The 18,289-nt window shown below is 39.9% G+C and overlaps 2 protein-coding genes across 3 annotated transcripts in view; both read right to left on the minus strand.

The window, feature by feature from the left end:
- LOC148129037 (vomeronasal type-2 receptor 26-like) overlaps window positions 1-18,289 on the minus strand; it is a 600,870-nt gene that overhangs the window by 285,837 nt on the left and 296,744 nt on the right. The window lies entirely within an intron of this gene.
- LRRC4B (leucine rich repeat containing 4B) overlaps window positions 1-18,289 on the minus strand; it is a 129,678-nt gene that overhangs the window by 88,430 nt on the left and 22,959 nt on the right. The window contains exon 2 of one of the 2 annotated variants that reach the window (XM_087948071.1): window positions 3,524-3,705. The exons of the other annotated variant lie outside the window; for it this stretch is intronic. The gene's annotated coding sequence lies outside the window, so the exon portion shown is untranslated. The remainder of the gene's footprint in view (window positions 1-3,523; window positions 3,706-18,289) is intronic. 2 annotated transcript variants of the gene reach the window in all.

The following is an 18,289-nucleotide window of genomic DNA, read 5'->3' on the forward strand; positions in this document are numbered from 1 at the left end:
GTTGTTAAATGAATCTGGCTCCCATTGACTTCACTTGTCAGAAGGTTGAAAAAGGTGATTACGTGATCCTAGGATACAGCAAAGGTCATAAATATGAACCAGTTGCCAAGCATTCAAATTTTGGACATGAACATGTGGATGCTGTAACAGTCTAATGTGAAAAACGGTCATAGGTCACTTTTTTCACCACCATTGTAACATTGAACGGTGACTAGATGAACTGTTGGAAATCAAGGACTACTTATACCATTTCAGCAACATCACTTAGGTTAGCGGTAAGCAATATTTTTTCTTGATTACTCTCATGAGGTTGCACACTAAACAGATAACAGATAACAGATAATCAGAGTTGGAAGGGACCTTGTAGGTCATCTAGTCCAAACCCCCACCCAAGCGGGAGACACCATTTCTGACAGATGGGAATCCAATCTCTTCTTGAAGGTCTCAACTGATGGCGCTCCCACAACTTCCGAGGGCAACTTCTGTTCCATTGGTTGATTGTTCTCACTGTCAGAAAGTTTCTCCTTTTTTCCGGGTTAAATCTCTCCTTGTTCAGTTTCCATCCATTATTCCTTGTCTGGCCTACGTTGGGGGCAGCTGAAGCAAAATGTTGAGTGAGACTTTTGCTTTTCCCCCCTCTCTGATTTTGTTCCTTCCTTCCTTTCTGTAACTTACCCCTTTCCCTTTTATTTATTCTTTTTCTTTCTGGCAGCCTGTTTCTTCTTCCAAGTAGCAGGCTTTCAGGGGAGGAGCAGATCACAACTACCAGAAATCAGAACTAGTTGCTTTCAAGAGACATTTGAAATTAAATTAAGGGCAGAGGTGGAACATGGGTAGTAAGTTGCCAACAACAGCTTTAGGCAATATAGCCTTGGTACTATTGTTTAAACCCCTGGAAATCAAGAGCAGCAATCACTGGCTCTGACTTTAGCCCACTTCTGACAAGAGTAAACTGAGCTGATTGCAATCATTTATCTGGGTTAATGGGTGGTGGCATTTTGAAGAAGCCGGGAGGAAGTAAAAGGGAGAGATTGTGAAGTGAGAGAGGCAGGCAAAGGAAGAATTACATCTAGACATGCCTTTCCATGCATTTGCTGATTTATGTCCCACCATCATATTAGCATTTTATCTTCGTTCCATTTGACTATCAATGAATGATAAGCATCCCCAAATGTGCAGGCCAGGCAGAGAGGGATGAAGACCAAGTGTAACATCGCAAGGTAGGGTGTTGCATCAACCCCACAACGTGTGATATTGCCATTGCATTGAGTCTGCCAATTTATAAGAACCTGAAAAATGACATTTGGAGTTTTGGTTTTGCCCTTGCTATTTGGACCATGGGAAAAAAAGGGAAATCAAGATAAATTATGTACACTCACAATTATTATTATTATTATTTTAAATTTTAGATTTTATATAGCCAAATAATACCACCCACCCACCCCCAAGTACCTTAGCAGGGAAACATAGAATATTAAGTGGTTACAGAAGAAAGCATCGAGACCACATTGACCTGCTGCCTTCCCATATTGAGTCATAATGCCCCACCAACCTTATAATGACAAGTTGCACTTCTCAGAATGTATAAAAACATGTCAGGAGCCCCGAATTGCTGGTGCACTCTTATATATCGTACTTGTCAACTGGAAGAATTAAATCCCAGAGAAAGGGACAGAGGGAGGGAGGGAGAGAGGGAGGGAGACAGAGACAGAGAGACAGAGACAGAGACAGAGAGAGAGATTCTGATACTGACACAGTAGCAATATCACACTTTGATGTAAAATCCCAGTGGAAAGTAAACTGCACTACCCAATTGTCCAGATTCCACAAAAAGTGGCTGGAAAACTCTGAATAGGATCCACATCTGCCAATACCCTCTGTTTAAATGGGACAGAGTATCGTCCTCTGAATGTAACAGTGGTGCACCTCGTTAGACACTGGATCACATAGTGACTAGCTGCATATGAGACCTTATAAAGGAGGAAAAGCAGACTTTCTCCAACTAGGAGAAAACACTGTGCTTAATTAGATAAATGGCCTAGATGTTAATATGTAGAACACTTATTCTATTCATATGAATCCAAGTATTTCAAAATGCAATCTGTAAGTAATATATAATTTCTTGAATTTCTCAAACCTTTGCAAAATTTATACCATAGTATTATGTGCTCTTTCTATATAATTTTATTGCTGTTGTACACGTGCTCTACTACAGTGATCCCCAACCTTTTTTACGCCGCGGCCCAGTATCCCCAACCTTTTTATGGCGCGGCCGGTACGGCATTAGTTGGGTGCCGCCATCTTTTTGATGAAAAAGTGCTTCCGGTGAGCTTTCTACCGGAAAAGCTCACCGGAAGCACTTTTTCATCAAAAAGATGCGGCGCCAGCAAGCCAGCGCCCGGTAGGACTTGTTCCACGGACCGGTACCGGTCCGCGGACCCGTGGTTGGGGACCCCTGCTCTACTACACCATACACTAAATATATAGAAGGAAAGCTATGGAGGAAGGGTGTGGGGGTCAAAAATGTGAAGATATTGTCCACAACTAGGTGTTTAAAGCACCATCCTTTTGTTTACATGAACAGCCTTCAATCCTGCAGTCCAGCCACTATATTGACACCTGCCTCCCTAGTGAATAACTTGGTATGGAGTATCCTGGAAAAGGGCATTCCTAGGCCTGGGATTTTTTGCAGCACAAAACTGCACACCACACCATCTTTCCAGCATATTATTTCCAGCAAATATTCCTAAAATATTTGCATTCATTCCTAAAATTATTTACAATCCAATCTATTAAGATTGGCATACAGTAGATCTCTGCCTGTAAGTAAATGGCAACAGAAGACTGGACTATCTTGAAGATATGAGGTAAGCAGTGCCTGCTCAACTTGTTGGTAAAGGTCTGCTTTTTGTCTCATTGTAGCTCACAGCACCCAGCAAATCAGATTTAGCAAAATGTGTTGTTAACTAGTTAGCTTGGATCTAAAATGTCATCAACAGTGCACTGGCCTTAAAATAATCCAGAACAGCAGTTGTCTAAAATATCCTACTGCGATGTGTCTCAATGCCTCCCTCGTTCTATTCTTACATTGTCCAAATTTGCACAGTACACTTAACTTCACTACCAAGATGTTCATGGAAGAAGTTGAATCATAAGTGAAGCAGTGGTGGGATTCAAATTTTTTTTACTACCAGTTCTGTGGGCGTGTCTTGGTGGGAGTGGCATGGGAAGGATACTGTAAAATCTCCAATCAGAGGTGGTATTTGCTGGTTCTCCAAACTACTCAAAATTCCCGCTACCAGTTCTCCAGAACTGGTTAGAACCCGCTGAATACCACCTCTGAAGTGAAGCAAATAGATTGGGTTCTTCCAATGTGCTAAGTCATGTAATTTAAACAAAGATCAATACTAATGAAGCTTAGTATATTTTACAATTTCAGTTGCACCATTTTTATTGACCTAGTTTAAGCATGTTGTTTGAACGCAACTTCAATGATGTTCTTGCTTGAAGTAAGATTACTTACTTGAAGTGGCCATGGAGACTGGAATTCATTCCTTTGATCCATGAGAATCAAGGGATCTGAGGCCGAAGATACTCTGAAGAATATATTGGCTAGGTTCATACAATATGAGCAGGACAAACATCCTTCCCAAGGCCACAGATTCTCCAAGGAAGGTTCAGCAGGCATGTTTTTAATCCTTCCACCTGGCACAAAAGAAAGCTATCATTTTTCTCCCCATTTCCTGGATTTCTTCCCCTTTCCAGAGGAGGAGAAAGTAATTGGGGTTGTCACCATTCTGAGAGAAAGGAAAGCCTAGCTTTCATTTCTGCCCCTTTTCCCAACTTCCCATGTGTAGCCACAGAGAGTTGAAAAAACTAAGGACACGAAGATGTCTTAGAGTTGCCCCATTTTCATAGGGCTACTTTAGGATGTGATCTCATTCATTTCATTCGGGATAGTCAATTGCAGAAATGCCCCAGAAAGTTACATTGACCACTAGGCGGTACCATGTGCCTAGTTTTGCCCTTAGTAGGACTCTTTAAACAGGAATGAAACTGGTTTTTGGTAACATAACTGAAAAGATAATGCAAGATATATACCTCATAAAAATAAACGCCTCCTCACTTTCCATGGTTTTGTGTAAATCATGTAATATTCCATGCATGGGAACATAAAATAAAAATAATATTTATATATCTCTTCTCTGAAAGCTTAAATTGAAGAATGCACTGTTGTTGTCAGCTCTTTTCCTACACTAAAAAGACCTACGCATGCTGCTGCCCTTACTTAATATTGCAAGCCAGTGGTGGGATTCAATTTTTTTTACTACTGGTTCTGTGGGCATGGCTTGGTGGGCATGGCAGGGGAAGGATACTGTAAAATTCCCAATCAGATGTGGTACAAGCATGGTATAAGATGTGCTATAAGCGTGCATAAGTGCACCAATCTGCCTACCGTCCCTGTCCTATTGTTTCTTTTTTCTTTTTATTTCTTTTATTTTTCTTATATGTATCCATTTCATGTATCCATAACCATGTTTATACTTATTCCTGTTATCTTATAATTGCTTGACAAAATAAATAAATAAAATAAATAAATATTTGTCAGTTCTCCAAACTACTCAAAATTTCCACTACCGGTTCTCCAGAACTAGTCAGAACCTGCTGAATACCACCTTTGCTGCAAGCCAAGTTTAGAAAATAGGTAACCCAGTGTTGTTTTCCCTTCCTTCCATTAGGAAAACAACTCCCCGTGACTCTAATGTGGGGCAGGGCAGGTTGAAGTAGGTAGAGATTGATGCTTAGAATTAAGGAGAGGTATAGGTTGCCTAATTGAGGACAAGAACTAACAAACAGTACAGATTGAAGACAGAGGGTTCTTATCCATACTCTTGCTCAATGCAACATTGCTGCACCTCTACATTTGTCATTCAAACTGTTTCTACCAAGTATAATAAGTAGAGCGCTCTTCTAAAAGAGTGCTAAACCCAAATTCAAAAATAGCTTATTTGACAGCTTAAGGGCACAGAAGAGAGTGCAGGTTAAAGTGGGAGGAATGATCAATAATAAACAAATTCCATCTCAGGCTATGTTTCGAAGGGCTGGTGGTTCTGGCAGTAAGTTAACCAAGAATCTAATTCTGATTTTAGGGCTGGAAGCATCCAGAAGTAGCCAGCACCCATTGAATTAGTTTATACTTTATTTTGTGCATCTACCATGGATATTTTATGATATGGTTACTGTATTTCTTGTGAACTGCTGAGAGATCGGTTGATCTCAGTGGGCACAATTTGAATAAAAATATATGCCCGGCACTGACTTCCAGAGTTGCACATTTGTGATTGGCTCCTGCATAATAAGAGTCATCACTATGACATGTAGTATTTCTAAAGCCCCCACAGAGTAGGCAAAATGACACCTGTCCCCCCACTAGTAACAGCAGTTTGAGTAATCATGGGGTACTACTGTATAAGCAGCCATGGGAACTGCAGCTGTGTGAGACTGGCTCTGGGAGTGTTGATCTGTCAGGGTGACAAGGATAGTATTATTGTGCTGCAAAATAATAAAAATAGTAAAAAGAAAAACAATTAAAAATTGGGGGATGACAACACACGACAAAAACCCTATTGCTAATAGAAGCAGCAGAAAACCTGTAATAAACACAAATATGACATATACCTGGCACTAATTGGATCTATGTCTTTTATAACTAGCCTGGGTAAGACCTGTCAAGTGCTATGGAAAGCCCTAATCACCTGGGCAAATTGCCTTTGTAAAAACCAAGTTTACCTCTTTTCAACGTATCAAACCTAATGTCCCTAGAGAACAGTGTCCAGAAGCAGACTAGATGGGCAGATTTGAGTAGTCTAAAGTATCTAATAGATTCTAATTCCTAACTGCACTAGCATCACGATGGTCAGGGAGGTATGCTGGATGCTAACCATGTATGATATTGTGGTTAAGGTATTGGACTCAAGACCCAGGTTCTAGTCCTTCCTCCACCATAAAGTCCTTCCTGCTTATAAAATTAAGCAGATAATCAGCCATGAGATTTTGCCCTGGATACAATTTGACACAATTCACCGACTATTCAGATGCATCACAGTTAGGGTAAGACCAGCCTGGCATTTATTGGCTGCTTTAGGCTGGTTTCACCTCCTTCTAGTCCCAAGATACACTTTTCCTGGGCAATTATGCTTTGGCAATGTAATGTCTCAGGTGATCTCTGGCTTTGACAATTAAACAATTTGACAGTTAGGCCTCTGGTGAAGTGGGAGATGATCTTATTTCTGTTATTTCAGAGCATATCAGGTTTGGGCTGCTTTTAAAGATGGGTTTAGCACTGTTCTAAAATAGCACTAAACCCTGTGCCCAAAAGGAAGCTATCAGCTGGAGATTGAACTGTCTTTGAATGCATCCACACAAAATATTCCTAAAAAATCAAAGCAAGATTTCTGAGATGGCTAAATCCAATGGTCTAGAGAACTGTGAAAACTTGTCTTCTTAGCTCCCAGCCCCACTTCACATTAAAATATCTCTTTAGATGATCATTGGGCATTTGGTAGGATATAAGGGAAACAAATCTAATAAAATTGACAAATCTCTATCTTTAATATGCCCTGTATACCATGTGACAGCACTGTAGCTCTGAAAGAATAAGGTTTACAAGTTCTGGAGGTCACAAGAATTTTATCTATATGATTTTCTGATGGAAAGAGGACTTGCATGAGCTGGGCTATGATGTATTTTTTTTGACTGCACTTGGGAAACAGCCATGTACCTTTCCAGGACAATCAAGTGTCCCAAGGCGATGCTTTGAGAACTGTTGGAAATTAGCTCCTGGGGAGCAATATCAAAATGGGTGGTCCTGAGTACAGTGACATTTGTGAGACATCAATTCCACCTGCCAGCAATAGAAGATGTCCTATGCAGTGATGAAGAGAGAAAGGCATCATCCTATGCCCGTGTTAAAAGTTCATCTTGGCCAAAAAGATCCTGTGGAAACCTTACAGAAAGCAAGATGGATCATGAATGTAAAATTTATTGCAAAATCTTTCAGTAGATCCTCTCCCATGATGTCTCACAGTGGCAAAACATTGATTTCACATGGAAATGGATGATCAACAGGTAGAAGCGAGGCAGGCTAGAGATAACTCTTCAAGGCATTCTACTGGCATTTCGTTTATCCAAAGCAACATTGCTTTTGCAACTAACTGTAATATTTCAATTCTATTTTGTTCTTTTAAGCTTCTCATGAAGCCATGCACAAAAATTTTTTGGCTTCTCCAACTATAAGTTTATGAGGCTCCTTTTTTTTTTTTTTTTGCTGCTGGCTCCTACCCTTCCCCCAGTGTTGCAACTATTCAACTCTGTGGAAAATAACCTGGCTTTAGATAATATTGGGTCAAAGGCAAAATAGAATTTGTATTGACACAATTCAAAATGCCTTTGACCAAGAAAGAGCCATTTGTAACTCAAAACACCCTTGGAATTTTTCTGGATTCTCCATCAGCCACTAATGATGTGCAAACAAGCAACATAATCAACTATGCAACAGTTGCCCAGTCAGTCCTCCAAGGAAATGAGATATGAGACAGCAGTGTAGAGCAGTGTAGAGTAGAGGAAAAGTTCAAAACATTCTCTACAGAACTTTCTGCCAAGATCTAGCAGCACAGAACTTGTCTTCCAAAGATGACTGACTACAAAGCATAAGCCATGCCCCTTCCAGAGAGCCTATCAAATGAGAAAGGGACCATTGACCTAATGAAGACTTGCCCATACTCCCATTGCATAAAAACACACAGAAGAGCAAGAAGGCATGAAAGACTTTGTACTCTCCAAAATAGCAGATCTTGAAGCTATCACTGAATTAGTGATGACTGGGTTATGCTGTAGGAATTGGAACAGAGCATTCGCTAGTAACCTCATGCTTGTACCCACTGTTATTTGAAGGGATCAGGTGAGAGAGCAACCAAATAAGAGACAGAAAATTTTGAAGGACAAAGCTCCTTCCATAGGGCTTTGGGTAAGTTTCTGAAAATACAGAATATTATGATGGTCTTTTTCCTCTTTGTTTCTTCTCCAGTCTCAACTCTTTGGCTTTACTTTCTGCATGCTATATCCAGGATCATGCTAATTAGAACTGGCAGAGGGATGAGAAGAGAATTGAATTTTCAAGAGAAGCTCTGGTTGTTCCTTATCCTATTACGTGTGGGAATGTCATATAACAGAGATCTCTGGATTGTTCTCTTTTTTTAATGTGTTGACATGGCATGCTGGCTAAGAAACTGAACTACAGACTCTTCAGGATTTGAATTTCGCTTCTGTCATGATCTTCCCAAATGGCTTTATTAGGCTATTTCTGTGTCTCCCACTCCCACTTACAGCATGCAGGCTAATAATGATGATCAACTTTTCAAAGTTTGTTGTAAGTGAGAATCTGAGAAAGTAGAATTATGGGGGGAGGGGTTTAGTTTTGACATTTTATGAAGACAATCCTAATTGAATCACCTTTCCAGATAGTATCATCCATCTGTATTGAGTTGGTTGTTTCTGAATTAGACTAACAATCCTGTAGCCTTTTGTGGATCTGTAGAAAGGCTTTTGAGCCAATCACCTTGACAATTTGAATCAATTAGATTTAATGATTCATATATCCAACCTGAACCAATTTGGATATTCAATTCATTTATTTATCTTATTTTATTTATTTATTTTTGTCAATTGCTTACAAGATAATAGGTATAATATAAACATAGTTATGAATACATGGATACATATAAGAAAAATTTAAAAAAAATAAAAGAAACAATAGGACAGGGATGATAGGCACGTTGGGGGCTATATCTTTACTAAAAAGCCCTAAACTTTCCCAATCCAAAATTGTAGACTAAACTTACATTTGGAATTGAGAGCGTATAATGGGTACATCAGAATTGTGGCCAAGGGAGATTAGTTTGTTCACCGAATGAAGGTCAATGCCCATCAAAAACAACACTGTTATGAGACTAAAAGGCACTTTTAGTCTGATGCAAATAAGTTGAATACAATACTAGAGGCTGCAACTATATATTGCTTTTTCCTTTGATGAAGATTCTTTAACAAAGGGGTGGCAATGATGCCTAGTGAAAACATAAAATGGTATCAAAACTTTCATTGGTTCCTATGAACACCACTACTTACCTCTGTCTAGAACAGGTGTCAACTATTATTAACAAAACTGGCATTGTTAGTTATCGGAGCAAATTAAATTGGATTCCCTATTAAGAATTGGAACATTATTCTGTACACTGTCAATCTACAAAAAATATAAACCAACCCAAAGTTCATTTCTTACATTTCAAGGGTTTTTTTTTTTTTTTGAGAGCTTAAACTAGATTTAAACTAAGCAATAAGTGCAAAGACCAGTATGAGACTCTGAAAGTAGATCAACCTTTGCAGAAGTATTAGCTCAGGCATCTGCAAGCATAAGAGCAAATGGAAAGAGAGACAAGATATGGCCTTTAGCATTTCTAAGAGGTGTGGTGGTTTGGCCGATACTTTTCAGGCTGAAACTGTCTGAAGTAATACAGGTGCCTTTCCTCCCCCTTGCCTGCCGACTTCCTATTTTCTAGGCCATTTGGACAAATCAGGTTAAATTGTACCTGCAGTCATAAATATGTGTGCTGTGAAAAATGTTAATTACAGAAATCCACAAAACTACAGTCACACTCTCAAAAATAAGCCTTTGGCACCTCAATCTCAGTGGCAACCAGCCAGAATTTGCCTGCAAGTGTTCTGCCCACCTCAAATGGTTAAAAATGCAGGTGGCCATGGAAGATGAAACCCTCTGTCTCCACACTGTCATCTAGCAAAGTATATACACATTAAGTGGGGGGCCTGCTTTGTGCTTGCTTGAATTCACCACAAAATTGAAGAACCTGCCATCTGCTTTGCACTCTGGCATCCTAATAACCACAGCTGTATTTTTTTTTAAGGAAAGGGGTCTAGAATTTACAATTGCTGGAAAGATGACCATTATCTGCAATGCTTAAATTCATTTGCAAAGCTTTACTGCAATTCATCTTTCCGTGACTAAATTATTTGGGAGAATAAGTACCAAAGAATATATTTGCCTCCTCACTGGATTAAACTAAAGTTTATCTTGTCTAATCCTGACAACAAAGAATTCTGTCCCTAGTCTCTGCAAATAAATCCCCCACTTCTAAACTGAAACCTCAGATATAACATTCAAAATCATAATTCATTTTAAAATAAGGTAAATCACCAGATCACAGTATGTTCCATACGATTCCTGAAATACCCATTTTCTGAGTTTGCACAATACTCACCACCTTCCAAAGCGGGGGTGGGTGGGGGCAATGATAAAAAGCAGGTTTGTGCTTTTGTCAGACACACAAGCCCCATGTCTTTTCCCACCTGTATCATGGCATCAAAAACTTATTCCAGAGAGGTGCAGCCTGTGGCACAATATTGTTTCTGTCACAATAATGGAAATAGTGAGATCCCATGGATGCTGCTGACAGGATCTTGAAGGGTATACTAATGAAAAAATAGGCTGGGTTCGCATAGCACATTATGCCACTCAAAAAAAAAAAGAAAAATCTAATAAAGGTTAACCCTGCACTTAACATTGTGTTAAGTGGAGAGAGGTAGAAAGCAAGCAAGTGTCAGAGGCAAACGCTGGACACACCCACAGAGCAAGGAGATTGATTTAGTCACACTTACTTCTTTCAGCTTTCAGGGAAAGGGCTGTAAAACAAATTCATATAATATATTAAGTGTACACTTAATATACTGTATTATATAAAGTCAGGCTCTGGGTTTTCAGCAGGAATAGCTCAGGGTATTCTGGGAACACAATCTCAGTGTTATCCCCTTTTCTTTTTAAGCAAGACTGCTAAGCATCTGATTACTGTCAATCAAACAGGAAATCAATAGATGAAGTCCTTCCTCCATGTACACACGCACCGCATCTATAAAATTCCCAGGACCTGCTATTTTGCTTTAATTCTCAAAACTACATCAATCTATCAAATGACTGAGGCGACCAGGTGATCAAAACCCCACCTCTTTTTATGGACACCCAATGCATACAGCTCACATTAAAAAAAGAGAGTGAGGGAGAGAGAGCAGAATGTCTGATCAGGCCCTTCATATCAATGCTGTTGTCCACCTTACTCCAGATGCTACAGTCCCACCAGCAAACAAGTGTGTCTAACAGCTATTTATAAGTGTGAAGTGGGGGAGATGACCTTGGCACTGATACAGTCTCAAATGATGCTGAGATGGTAAGTCCAGTGAAATTGCAAATTTATGGGGAGAAGTCTTTCAAGTCTGATTTTGAAAGTTCCAGGGTTGGTTATATGGGAGATGTGCCAGAAGATATTTCATAAGTGGAAACACCCACACACACACACCACCCCCACTCTTAGATTTCTGAGTTGGTAGCTGCAACAACGGCCCACACATTTGCAAGGTTCATTTGCAAATTTCAACTGCTACTGCCAGTGCAAGACAAGTTGGGTTGTGACAATGGGGGAGGGAGGGCATTTTGAGATTATTTCAAAAACATCCTTTGGAAGCTGTTGTTCAGAAGCAAAATTTTGTGAGGGTATATGTTACTGAGAAGCCCAAACTCTCTCCAGGAATATCTACAGGAAAAAAAATAGTTATCTAATGCCAACCCTAACATGTGGCATTTTCAGACAATCACTTGAACCCAAATCTTTGCCTGGAGCTCAGAAGGTTCCTGCTTAGTTCATTTTGATTTTTCACAAATTAACTGTAAAGGCCACTCAGCTGTCCAGTAATCGTCAATTCTTTTTGCAGCATCTGTTAGCTTCATATTTTGCTTTCCAAAGTGTTAGCAATTTCCCCCAGCTTGGTTTCATCCACAAATTTGATGATCCCTTCAATCCCCTCAAATAAATCATTTATGATGATGTTGAAGAGCACTGGACCCAAGACTGAACTTTGAGATAGCGCACTGCATACTTCCCTCCATGTAAGTGCAGTTCCACTGAAGAGCACAAGCTGACTGAGGTTGGTCAGCCAACTGCAAATCCATCTGACGGTGGTACTAGCTATCTCATACTGCTATGTATTGCAAGTCTCAATTCATTATGAGTCTTAGTCTTCTTAACTCCATCTTTGCAGATTGGGCTATTTGCTGGTATTCTGATCTAATTATATATATCTCTTTCCATTTTCTTTATACCTGTGCCTTTTGTTCTTCAGTTTGTCATAGAGCTCTTTGTGTAACCATGCTGGTCTTGTCTGGGTTCTCTTTTCTTTCTCTGTGGTATTGCTTTTGTTTGGGCCTTCATTATCTTATTTTTTCAGAGTTTGCCTGAACTCTTTTTCCCCTCTAGGATTTTCCTCCATGAAATCCTTCCTATTCTTCCTCTAAGTTTGTTGAAGCCAGCTCTCTTAAAGTCTAAAACACTAGTGTGACTTTTTTCAGTCACCTGTGCCAGCAACGTAGTAAATTGTAATGTGATGAGTTGTGGTGGCACAGTGGTTAGAATGCAGTACTACAGGCTACTTCTGCTGATTGCCAGCTGCTTGCAGTTTGGCAGTTTGATTTTCACTGCCTCAGAGTCAACTCAGCCTTCCATCCTTCCAAGGTCAGTAAAATGAGGACCCAGATTGTTGGGGGTAAACTGCTTAGAGAGGGCTATAAAACACTGTGAAAGAGTACATTAGACTTATATACTGTTGCTATTGCTATATGGTCATTCTCTCCCAATATTCCTACAGCTTCCTCTCCCTCAATTATTTCATCCCTATTACTAAGAATTAAATTTGTATAGCTGACCCTCTAGGTCCCTCTTCCACCTCTTGGATGACAAAGTTAGCATGTCAGAAAGTTGTTCAATCTCCCACTGGCTGCAGATAAAGTCCCCCATTATTACAGTGGTGTGTTTCCTGCATACCTCAGCTAATTGATTTGCAAAAAGTTCATCTATTTATCCTGTTTGGTTGGGCATCTTTTAGTACACACCTACATAATGTCCTTTCTTTCTCCTCTAATATTCACCCAAAAGCTTTCAAGAAGGCTTTCATCCTTGGAATTGTGTATTTCTATAGAGGTGTAGTAATTTTTTATATACAACGCAACTTCTCCACTTTCATTGAGTCTGCTTCATTTTAGAAAATTATATCCTTCCAGTCATTTGTTCCAATCATGGGTACTATCCTACTAAGATTCAGTAATAGCAACATTATCATACCTCCTCTCATTTTGTCCGTTTATTCCTCATATTTTAAGCATTAGCATACATAGGCATCTGAGCACTGTATGACTGACCCTGCATTTGCTTCCCATAGCTTCTGTTCTATACTCTCCTTCCTTCTTATCACTTCCTTCCTTATTGTCTGATTAGGGTTTATGCTTTGGGCTGAACCCAAAAAATTGGCCTCTTTCTTCCTCCAGATTTAATTTAAAGTCCTTTGGATGAGCCAAGCCAGATGTCTTCCAAACACATTATTTCTGGTCATTGTAAAGTGTAGACAGAAGCCCATCATTTAGATAATTATACCATTGTCCAGAAATCCAAAGTTCTCTCAACAACATCTCTTAAGGCAATGGATAACCTAGAATCCTCTGCTCCTCATTGGGTGTTGACCTTGTAGTAAGTACAGATGAAAACTTCACCTGCGCTCCTAATTCTTTTGCCTTCTTGCCTAGGTACTCATAGTCCCTTGATATATTTTTCAGGCTCTTTTTTGTTGTATTTGTTCATCCCAACACGAAAGAGAAGAAAGGGATAATAATCAGTTGGCTTGATTATTTGGATAAGTCTCTCTGGGAGACAACATATCTCCCTCAATATGTTATCCAGGCTACAAATTGCTGATTCTGTTCCTCTGAGAACTGAGTCACTAATCACTACCACAGGCCTTTTCTCTTTGGGGAACCCAGAAGACTCTTCTTCTCTGTGATAGTCTGAACTACTTTTTTTCCTGTCACTGGAACACCTGATGAAGACCTTTCTTCAGAATTCCCCATGGCTGGCTGGGGAATTCTGAAAATTGAAGTCCACACATCTTAGAGTTGCCAAGGTTGAGAAATACTGGGCTATAAAATTTCTCTGCCTTTTATAGACCAGTGCCATATATGATCACTTAAAATTAAAATCCTTTGGGGTCTTATTTTCATACAGTCAGAGGAAAACAACATATCAGACCTGTTATCAAAACAAGAGTTAGATGGAAATCAGGCTTGTCTCCCAAAAGAGGGAGTGCCCAACCTATCACGTATAGCTCAAGTGGGAGAAACAGATGCAAGAGTTGTAATTTCAACAGAAATTCAACTCATATCTGAATCACTGCAGTTACTAGAATTTTTTCATGGCTTCTTAGCTTCTGTACAAATAAAGATACTTAAAAGGCCTTAGGGTCTTTTGTGCCTATTATAATGGGTTCCAGTGTAGCTTCAAAGCCAATAGTAAGCCAAATACAGCTCATGGCCCAGGCTGAGGTTGGTAGTATTTTAGTCTAATATATCGGAAGTAATCCAGATCAGGAAAAGCTTATGGTTTATAGGTTAGTATCCTCACCACTCCAATACTTCTTCAAACTTATCTACAAGGTCTTTCTTGCAAGGTCTACAGATTTTTCTGAACTTAATCATTTCCTCTTGGTTATTACCTGATTGATCCCACCTGCAGACATTGCTGTTTCAAAGGACATCCTGTCTTTCTCAGTTGGGGAAGCAGATTGTCCTTCTCAGTATTCTGATCTGACAGCTAATCACCCTTTGTTATTCACCAAATTTATGCATTATAGAAATTGCAGTTTGGCCAGCATTCACATCCAGCTGTCAATTCTTGTTTCTAGAAGGTGCAAGACTTAGAAGAGGAGTATAAGAATATAAGAAGATCCAGTTCAAAAAACACATTAAATAATGATGTGATTTATTCAGCTTTGGCATAAAATGTATTGTACGAACCCGGGCATTATGATTAATGGCTTAAGGTGTTCTATGAACCTAGCTGAAGTTGTTTAACAATTGTGCCATGACTACAGAAACCATATTTTAGTGCAGGGGTGTCAAACTTGATTTCATTGAAGACCGTATCATTGTTGTGTTTGACCTGGGTGGCCAGGGTGGGCATGGCCAGTGACATCACTTGTGTCAGGGGTGCCTGTGGTGGCCCAAGGGCTCTGCCAGCAAAAATGGGCTTCTGAGATCCATTTCTGGCTGCAATGGCTTCCTGGAATCCTCTGCCAGGAAAAATGCAGCTTGGGAGGGCCTCCTGAACTCCATTTTTGCCGGCAGAGGTACTGTGGGCTGATCCTTCACTGTTTTCAGGGTGGCCCTGCAGGCCAGATCTAAGCATCCCATAGGTCAAATCTGGCCCATGGGTCTTGAGTTTGACACACCTGTCTTAGTGTGTTGTGTGGACCCACTGAAATCTACTGTTTGATCACTTTAAAATCATTTTAGTCCAATATCCTGTTTCTAGTTGCAGCCATCCAAATACTTCCAGAAAATCTGCAAGAAGGCAATATTCTGTCCCACTCTTGCAACTAATAAACTGCCTCCAAACATGCATTTCCTTTTAGCCTTTATAAGTAACAACTACAATATTGGTTTATCTTCCAATAATTTGTGGCACCACCACCAGATCCCATTGTAGCTAATCTCTTACATTTTTATATGAAGAGTATTTCCATTCATCACCACTGGCTCTTTGGAAATCAGTTTCTTTTACAGATAAAACTGGAGCCTGTTTTCTACATAGTAAAGCATTCTTGGCTTTGCCTAAAGCTTCTGCTTTTCTTTCATCTTGCACATTCTATGCAAGGATGTGAAATCTGTGAAAGGGATGTAATTAAATGACTTGAGTTCTTGACTGTACAAAAAATAGGTATGAGTTGCTGAAAAAGTGATATTAGGAGAATTTTGTTCAGGCCACATTGAGCAGATCTGTTTAACATACTGTTAACTGAGTTAATAACTGATAGGAATGTCTAACAAATCCTAAACTTTATTATATACAGATGTGTGTGGGTGGGTGTTTTTTAAAAAAATGTATTAAATCAGCTTTAGGATTTGGAATATGGAGAATAAAATAAATGTCTTCCAATTTGTCTGATTGCTTTTTGGGATCATTTTAGTTGGATCATTTTAGGGCCCCTAGATCTTTAAACAAGTAGTCACATGAACCTTCCAGGAAGAGCTGCAGTTTTGAAGGTGTTTTTTTTTTAAGGGAAGGCAAATATAAGTTGAACATCCTTCCTAGAATCACTCACTCACCATGCAGCTGCCAAAAGCACAACATCCAAAGTACAAGAACATTTTACCAAAATAAACCAAAATATCCTTTCAAGAGAGGCAGATTTTTTTTTCCAGCCCCTAGTTGAGATAACAAAGTGAAAACTTCTTCAAAATGAAGAAATCACTGCACCATTACCTGTAACAATTGTCTCAATTGTTGCCATCAAGCAACAATCCTGGATTTACAAATCCCCATACAATATTGTATTACAAATTAGAGAACAATGTCAGGTAATTCCTAATTTGCAAAATAAAGGAGCTAAGGGGCTATAAAATGCACTCTACGATTAAAGTCATTTCAGGAGGGCTTGGGAGATACAAATGTCAAACAGGAATATTTGAGGTTTATTATTCTTAGAGACCCAATTTGTGGGTTAATAATTTTGGGGGTACATCACTTGTAAGATTGAGCAAAATGTCAACCAGATAGTTCATCAGCACTGTTTCATTAGTGCAATAAATATAAAGTAAAGGTAATGCATTTCAGACCCTGATTGCTCTCTTCTTGTTGTCAAAAGAAACTCAAAATGCAGCTAACATAAGTGGTGCTACTGGCACCGCAGAGGTCTGTTGAGTGGCAAATGTAAGGTCGAGAAGAGAGGAATTAAGAGGCTTTCATCAAGGCAGTCCGGGAAGCCTAGTGATGAGCTTGCAGTACAGATAGTGCTCATTTAGAGACCACAATTATGAGCACTAATTCAGTCATTAAGCAAACTGAATCACTAAATGAAACGGCAACTTGCTTATGATCTTACTTCAACTTCCCTTCGCTTTACAGACCTACAAAGGTGGTCATAAATGCAACGATTTGTCCTAAAGTTACTTTTTCATCACTGTCATAACTGCAGACGGTTGCTTAATAAAGTCATTAGACAAGAACTAGCTGTAGTCAGGCGTGGGATTCAAAAAAATTTAACAACTGGTTCTGTGGGCGTGGCTAAGTTGGTGGGAGTGGCTTGGTGGTAATGTGACTGGGTGGATGTGGCTTAGGTGGTCATGTTATTGGCTGGACATGGCCAATATCACTCACATCGAGGCACGCATCTCCTCGCCTGGCCTCTCATGACTATGGGGATGCTGCAACAGTCGTAAGTGTGAAAAATGGTCATAAGTCACTTTGTTCAGTGCCATTGTAACTTTGAATGGTCACTCCACACAAGCAAAGTACCAGCAAAGGAGGGGGGGGAAAAACTCCAGAGAAGTTCCTGAGACAGGAAGTCTAGTCCTGCCAAGAATGTACTAAGGGTTAACAGAGAGGCAGTTTCTGTAAGCAACACCAGAATGTTTCCTTCCTGCCTTCCTTACAGGATTAGGCCAGTAATTTCTTCTAACAATCGGTTCTCCAAACTGCTCAGAATGTTAACAACCGGTTCTAGAGAATAGATGCGAACTGGTAGAATCCCACCCCTGGCTGTAGTGCCACCAGATTGAACCTTAAGGTCCAATCTAGTGGCAGCATTAGGCTAGCTAAGGCACCCCTCGCATGCACACTAGATACCCAACAATTAGCTATCAGGCGGTGGCGGCGTGCATACATGCGTAGTGGGGCTCTTCCAGCGAGCTCTCGCATGCCGACAGAAGTGGCTCTGCATGCCACTTCCAGCACGCATGCCATAGGTTCGCCAACACGGGGCTAGGGTAATCTGCATGGGTCATAGCAGTGGTGGTATTCAGCAGGTTCTGACCAGTTCTGCAGAACTGGAAATTTTGACTAGTCCGGAGAACTGGCAAATACCACCTCTGATTGGAGATTTTACAGTATCCTTCCCCTGCCACGCCCACCAAGCCACGCCCACAGAACCAGTAGTACAATTTTTTTGACACAACTAGCACACAGTTATTATTTAAAACTTTAATGCTTGGAACAGATCCTGTCTGCACTGCCTAAACTTGAAAATTATTTGAAAAGTTAAGGGAAAGAGATAAGCAGACACGTCAATGTCATTGCTTGCAAAGGCATGGAGGGAGAAGATATTTAAAAAGAAAAATAGTTCAGGAGAA

Source organism: Notechis scutatus, chromosome Z (genome assembly GCF_049901735.1).
Source record: "Notechis scutatus isolate UNSWTSFEM ecotype Mainland chromosome Z, rNotScu1.2, whole genome shotgun sequence".
In the NCBI taxonomy this organism is placed as follows: Eukaryota; Metazoa; Chordata; class Lepidosauria; order Squamata; family Elapidae; genus Notechis; species Notechis scutatus.